Source organism: Phalacrocorax carbo, chromosome 22 (assembly GCF_963921805.1).
Source record: "Phalacrocorax carbo chromosome 22, bPhaCar2.1, whole genome shotgun sequence".
NCBI lineage: Eukaryota > Metazoa > Chordata > Aves > Suliformes > Phalacrocoracidae > Phalacrocorax > Phalacrocorax carbo.
The window spans coordinates 8,197,852-8,205,031 of NC_087534.1; positions in this window are offsets into that span (position 1 = coordinate 8,197,852).

Below are 7,180 nucleotides of genomic sequence, written 5' to 3' on the forward strand. Positions count from 1 at the left end.
GTCTGCAGAGTAAATGACAGTGCTATCATAATGAAGAGCCCATGCCCTTAAAAACTCTTGTTTAATGAAAATGCCACCTGTGTGGTCAGCTGTGCTCTGGTGTCGCTGCTCGGCTTCACTCAGTCTGCAGGAGGTGGGCTTGCAGGGGGTCGTGTGCAGAGCTGGCTGTGGGGTTCGTTCTTTTTACCTGGGGCCGATTAACCTCAGCCAAACATATTCATCCTTCCCCCTCCCCACAAGTCTGGGGATATGAAACCTGGTGGGAAGAGCTGTGTCATGAAAAGCAATATCCTACTGACCTGCTCAGTTTTTACCCATTTAAAAGTCCAAACTTTTACCCATTTGAAAATCTTTTTCCTATTGTACCTGTCAGCTGGTTGGTTTCCCCCCAAAAACTGGGGGTTCAATAGCAAGGTGTCCCCATTGAAGACCAATTTCTTGGCATCGCAGGTACAGTGGACTATGGAATAGCTGAAATAAGTATTAGGACAACTTTATATTTTGAAGGGAACAGATGAGGGCCTAAATTCATGGCTTTGTGATTTACTCTGCATTTTCGGGCACCACTGAAGTCTTAACTATGCCACATAAGCTCAGCCGCAGAGCCCCTGCCCAAGAACCTGTAAGGGAGAGGGGGTTTGCTGTGAGACTGAGTGTTGTGAGCTGGAGTGCTGTTACCTGCCGTGCTGCCAGGAGAGATGTTACAAACTCTGAAGTCCCCCGAGCTCAGGTGTGCGGTACAGCATCACGCAACACAGCAGAGAGCTTTTTTTGCCCACCAGCTTTCCCTGAAACACATCTCTCTTTCCTCATGTTTCAACTTCGTACAAGTTTTAGGGGGGTTCCTACACTGGTAGATGTGCTGGGTCCCCTACCATGAGTTCATAAAACCATCCCAATTTCTGGGGAGGAAATTCTAGCTAATTCACTACTTTGCAGACACCCTGACTTTAGATTATGGCAACGGAAGTACACATGACAAGGACAAGCTGCTGTAGATCTTGACCGAGCAAGTGGGCCGGGGAGAGGAGTCCCTTTCGAGCAGCAGTTGGACTGGCAGACGGTGATTGTAAAGCCATGCCCACAGACTAAGACTGCTGGAGAAGCTGAAGGGATTAAGGATGCTGCTGCATAAAGTGGACAGCCTCCCTCCTGCTTCCACCACTTCTCTCTTGCGTTGTCGTGGGTGTGTTGGACTCGTGGGGCAGCCATTCAGCCTGTTCCCTCACCAGCCTGTATTTTTGTTCTGAGCCCCATGAATCTCTTGCTGGGTTGAATGGCTTGTGGAGTCCAGAAGCACCCAAATCACCACCAAGCAAATGCGAGTACCAAGGAGGGAGGGGGCTGTGTGATGGCAGCAGTCTTCTCCCGTCTCTTGAAATTACCTTTGCTAAATTAGAAAGGTCTCTATTTTTATCCAGCTGGCATGATAACTGATTTTGCAGCCATCCTCCTACAAGGGATTCCACTTACCTGTGAACCTTAATGCCTTGAGTAGCATCTGTTCAATTTGTCCTCATGATGAGGTTTCCCTACCGTATTCCACCCACTGAGCCCTTCTTCCAGGGACTCCCAATAATCTAAATCTCCCTGAAACCAGCTTGCTTTAGTTTAACGCCAGTGACACTCTGGCCGTTCCTAGTTAAAAGGCACTGTTTTATTTCCTTGGCAGTGCAGGTATCTCTGCCTAGCAAAAGGCCCCTCTGCTGAACTTGTCTCTGGAAATCACAAGCTCCCCACCCACCCCACCACCTGCACCGACTCGTTACCAGGGCCAGTTTTGTGATCTACTGAGCTCCTACAAGAGCTCACAGCAGCCCAGTCCTGGCACAGCACCCGTCCCTTTTCTCACGCTGGTTCTGGTGCTCATTAAAACCGCAGATTCAATTGCAGAAATGTCTTGCCCTCTTCCCTGGGGTTAGCAAGAAGGATGAGTTTGTGCAGTGCCTAATCAGTAGCAAAGGTGGTTCAAAGTAAATATTCAAGGGAGACCTCTGCCTTTTGGAGAGGGAGACGTTAAATCATCTTGTTTTGTGTAGTTTCATTATCAGTGCCTCTCTTCAGAAGTGGTTGTTTCCTTCTATTGAAAGTTTGAACTGTCAGTCTCTGCAATAAGTTACCAAATTACATAGATGGATGTTGCTCGTTACTGATTCTTGTAACAGAGCAGTAACCCATCACAGGTGAGTATACCGGATCTGGGGTGCTTTAATAATGTTTGTCTTCCAAGTGGAGTGCAAGATGGCAATAGCACCAGCTTGAACATGTTTTTTCTGCAGCTCCTTTGACAGTGCTTGTGATAAAAAACATGAGACAGGTAAATGTGAAAGATGACCGAGTTTGAGTTACAGACAGACCTCTTACCAGAAGTATTTCAGCTACCAGGAGGTGGAGATGATTTAAGATGATTGAGTTTGGTCTGATGGATGTTTCACCAACAGGGTTTGGTACCCTGGAGTGCACTGCAGTACCGTAGGCCTTCTGACAAACTACATGAGCATTTGTGTGAGTAGGAGCAAGCTACTTACCTGGGGTTCGGTCATCCACTCCCGGTGCCAGTAGATGGAGAGATGCCAGCTGCGGACTGCAGCCACTTCAGTGCCTGCGGTTTGCTGCAGAACTCCAGGCCAGAGCAGGAGTGCTGAGGAGTAAAATGGGGTTACGCCTCAGATGTGATGTAATGGCTGGGGGGATAAGAAGGTACGAGCTGTCTAGAGACCTTTGCAGAACTCCCCCTCAGTCCAGTGTGACCTGGAGGACAGGGCTCAGTTGTCTTTTGGAAATCAGTAGCTCCAAACTGCCAGCTGGTTTCGGTGCAGAGTAACCAAAGCCCAAAGCTGATGTTTGAGGCTGGTAAGGCTGCAAGGATGGCGCTTAACTCAGATAACAGGCCATAGAGGGGCTTATTGTTCTGGGTTTTCTCAATTGCGCCGGAAAGGCTGATGGCATGAATAGCCACCCCCCCACCCCATCCTGTGGGCACAGGGGCACACAAAGGCAGGGATTCTTCCCTCTTCCCTGCCAGCACTGGTGCATCCTGGTCACTCGATCGTTCCTCAGGGTTGGACTGAACCCGTTCACGACACCCTAACTCAACAGCCACCTACAGCACAGATTTATGAAGAAAAAGCTTAAATTCTTGGAGTGGCCTTTACATTTCAGTGAGATGCTTATCCTTCCTTACCCCCGGTCCTCTGTCCTGTCTTGCCCCTATAGATCACAGCCGAAACACCACTTGGCCACTGCAGAAGCAGGAAAAGTGCACTTTTTTTTGGCTAAAACTGAGCTGATGATTATTGCTGCAGCGAACAGAAGCTTCTTCCCAAGGCACCTAGTTTGTGCTGCATCCTACACAAATATGATGGAAATGGCCAAGAATCCTTGGCTGAGGGGTGGGGACAGAAGTGACAGAAGAAGAGAGAGAGTTATCCAAGGTCTTCAGCAAGCTGGCTTTAGTGTGAGATACCCAGGTTGCCGAGTCTGGTCTCTTTGGGCCTTTTGTCATTCTAGTCCTCCCCACTCCAGAGCAGACAAGGGGAATGAGGCAGAACAAAGACAAAGCACATACTTATATTTTCCCAAAAATCAAATAAACTGGCTCTGTGCAAGGCAAAATAAATGCATGTGCAAAATACAACGTGGTAATAACAGCACATGGCCTCTGTAGGCAGAAATTTTCCTGAGCATGTCCTTGCTTTAGGGGGTGGAGCACAGTGTGGGCTTTTAGAAAGTTCCTCACTGATAAATAAAGACTACAGATTTTTTTAGAGACAAACCTCCCCTCACTGGAAGCCTGGGCTTCTGCAAACACAGGAGAAGAGCTGCACGCAGAGCACCAGAGGATGAGATGTGGAGGCAGGCACATCCACGACACATTATCCATAGTAGCTGCACTGATAATTGGTCAGAATAAAAAGTCTAAGGCACCAGAAAATGTCATATTCCATATATATGCTAACAGCTGACACACAAGCTACAGCAGAATCAACTCTGTCATCTTGCCACTGATGTGGAAACCAAGGAATTTCAATGCAAGCTTCAAAGAGGAGTGGCAGACTGATGGGAACAGGCTGAGCCTCAGCAAAACTCAATCTCTGGCCATTAAGACTAGCAAAATGTCAGCAGGTCACAGGGCAAATACATATAGCTGCTGAAAAACCTGACCCTTCACCTCCTTTGCTGTCTACTAATGGATATGCTCACCTTTCTCCCACCCAGGGACTCCTGGGTGCTGAAGGACTCAGAAGAGCAGAGGCAGCCTCACTGCCAGGTGCCGCTGTCTCCTCTCCCCGCTTCGTTACCAGCTGATGACTGCAGGGACACCGTAACCTTCTGCATGCTCACAAGGCAGCAGGACTCGTTGCCTGCCGTCCTGGGCTGATGCAAGCCACATCTCTGCAGCGGAGATTAACCTTGTCCTTGGTTCAAAGACAGTTTTTGTTCTGCCTCGCCTTGGCCCAGGACTAAGTCAGGTCTTGTGTGCATCTGTTTAATTCCAACCAGAGAGAGCTGTAACTAGTATCATTCCAGGACTTTCTAGCAAAAACTAAAATTGAAAAATCTAGCAAAAATTTAAAATTATTCTTCATCCCAGAGATTCTAGGACCTCCTTTTGGGCTCAGCTTGCTGCCTGGCACTGGACTAACCCTACTTCCTGCAGGCCACAGCTTGTCCCTTGCTAGAGGATTTCGACGTTCAGATCATTTGGGGCCAAGGCTATTGTACAGAGCATGAGACCAAAGAGCAAAGTGGCTGCCAAGGCACATGGAGGAGCTAGGGTGGCAGTAGCTGCAGATGTTCTGGAGTGATATAACAGAACCTGGTCTATAAGCCAACGGGCTGTGGTCTACAGCCAGCCTGGAGCTCTGGCACTATATACTAAATGGCAATACAATAAAAGATACCTTCTTCTGATGTCCTGCTGCCTTTAACAACCAAGCACCCAGAGAGTAAGAGTAGGTCAGAGCTTGCTTATAGAAAGAAAAGATGGCGAACCCCCAAAACATGGAGGGCAAGAACATCCAAAAGTAAAAATGGAAGGAAAGGATCACCTTCAACTGAGTGGAAGTTGATTCACCTTCAACTTCACTTCAACTAAGCAGCATAATTCACTCAAAACTAACAGCCTGTGCCCAGGTGGCACAAGCAGACAACTGCAAACGCACTGAAGGATGCAGATGTGCCTCCACATCAGAATTTGGTCAGGCCAGATAATGTGTGTGCAGTCTGCAGCACACAGCAGAGAATTTTCAGACTTTTTCTCAGTGTAACAAGGGTTCTATTGTCATGTCAATCAAAGCTTATACACCTCACCACAGCAAAAAAATATCAACTAGACGGCTCGATGGAACCAGTATTATAAGGGAAATAATTTCAGTATAAGTATAATATTCCAGTGAAAAATAGTGCTAGATCCCCTTAAAAACATGGGGTAGAGCCGTGGCAGCCTAGAGTTAATCCATGATTAATTACAAATTCTATCTTATGAACACCAGTTTATGAATTGCTTAAATTATTAATCTCTTGGCAGAAAAATAGCATGCTAAAGTCCTGTACTGGCAAAAACATGTCAGGCTTAACACAAAATCAGTATTGATTTTGGGTAGGAAATGAGAACTGCCAAAAAAAGTGCTACCCCCAAACCCCACAGCCTGCTAATGCTCACAACTATCTGCATATAATTAATTACCCACAAGGAGCTTGTGAAATACCAGTGCAGAACAGATAAGAAAGTGTCAGCAGCGCCACTGAGGCTTTTGTTTTGGCAATTAGTACATTAGGAATCTTCCAGCTGTAAGATCTTGTAGGGCTCAACAACTAAAACTATTACCCTGCCAGAAGCGCACGTACCTCAATATACATTTTGCTGTAGTCTCATCACGTGCAGTTGTCAGCTGACAGGAGGTATCTCAGTATACTCCATATTTCACTCCTGGATACTCTAAAATATTTAATAGCTTTGCAGGACATTTATTAAGCACCATTACAGGGACCGATGCCCAGACCCCTCCATTCCTCTCCATTTTTGTGCTGCGAGAACTCCTTAAACCTATCGCTCTTAACTCCCAGTAAAATAAACTGCTGCTGTGAACTCAAATGGGTAAGGCGATGAACAATTACAACTCCTTCACCTTTATGCCACAGTAGACCCTACAGTCGGGAGAGAAGAGGTGTCACGGCTGCCCGACGTGGCGGGGAAGTTGCGGAGGCAGGGTGCGTTTCACGGAAGGTGGCTGCCACCGGACAGGTTCAGCCAGACGCACCGAGCACTCCAGGCTCTCTGTGACTTTGCCTCCAACATCTGGGTCGGAAAGCTTCTTTTATTTACATCAGGTAACACATACAATTTTTACCCGGGCTCCACGTTAACAGTGGTGGAGACGTACATCCTTACAACACCACGCAGCTGCACGTAAGGCTTCAGGAGAGTCACTCTGCGGTTAAACTCCTGGAAGGACCTTCTCTGAGAGTACGAGAGCTACTGCTTTTCTTTCTTTACCAGACTCCAGAGGGACAGTTCGTACGACCGTACACGTACATACACACAGAGCCGTGTTCTCTGGACTCGCTTTGACCCGGTGCTCCGGGACTCAGCTTGGCCCAACCGAGGGCACGATTACTTCCACGTTACGCAAGGGCAGGGTAAGTAGATGAAGGCAGCGCCGCACCACCGGCGCCAACAAGCCGATTTCCCCCAGACTGATGTGCTTAGTGCATCCAGCCTGCGCTCGCCAAGGGCCCAATGAAGCAAATGAGGTAGGCAGGTGACGTTTGGTCACAGCTGAACTACGGGAGGGCAGGCCCGGGCGGCGGCGTCCCTCCGGCCCACGGCCTGCCCGGGACGCGACCCGCGGCTCCCCCTCTTCGCGGGAGCCCAGCCACGACCAGCCCCGCAGCGCGGGCCCGCCGCAGGGCACAGCCCCAGCGCAGCCCGCAGAACCCCGGCGGCCCCTCCCGGCAGCGCGGGGGCAGCGCCCGGGAAGGGCGGCGCCGCGTCGGACCCGTACACCGGCCGCTCCGCCCGCCCTCGCGCCGCGGTCAGCCCTGGGCCCCCTCCCCTCGGGCGGAGGCTCCGCCCGGCCGCACAGGAGGGGTGGGGCACAGCAGGGCTGGCCCCGCGTACTCCTCGCGCTCTCTTTGTTCGGAGGCCACGGGCGGCGCTGCCCCTTTAAATCCCCCC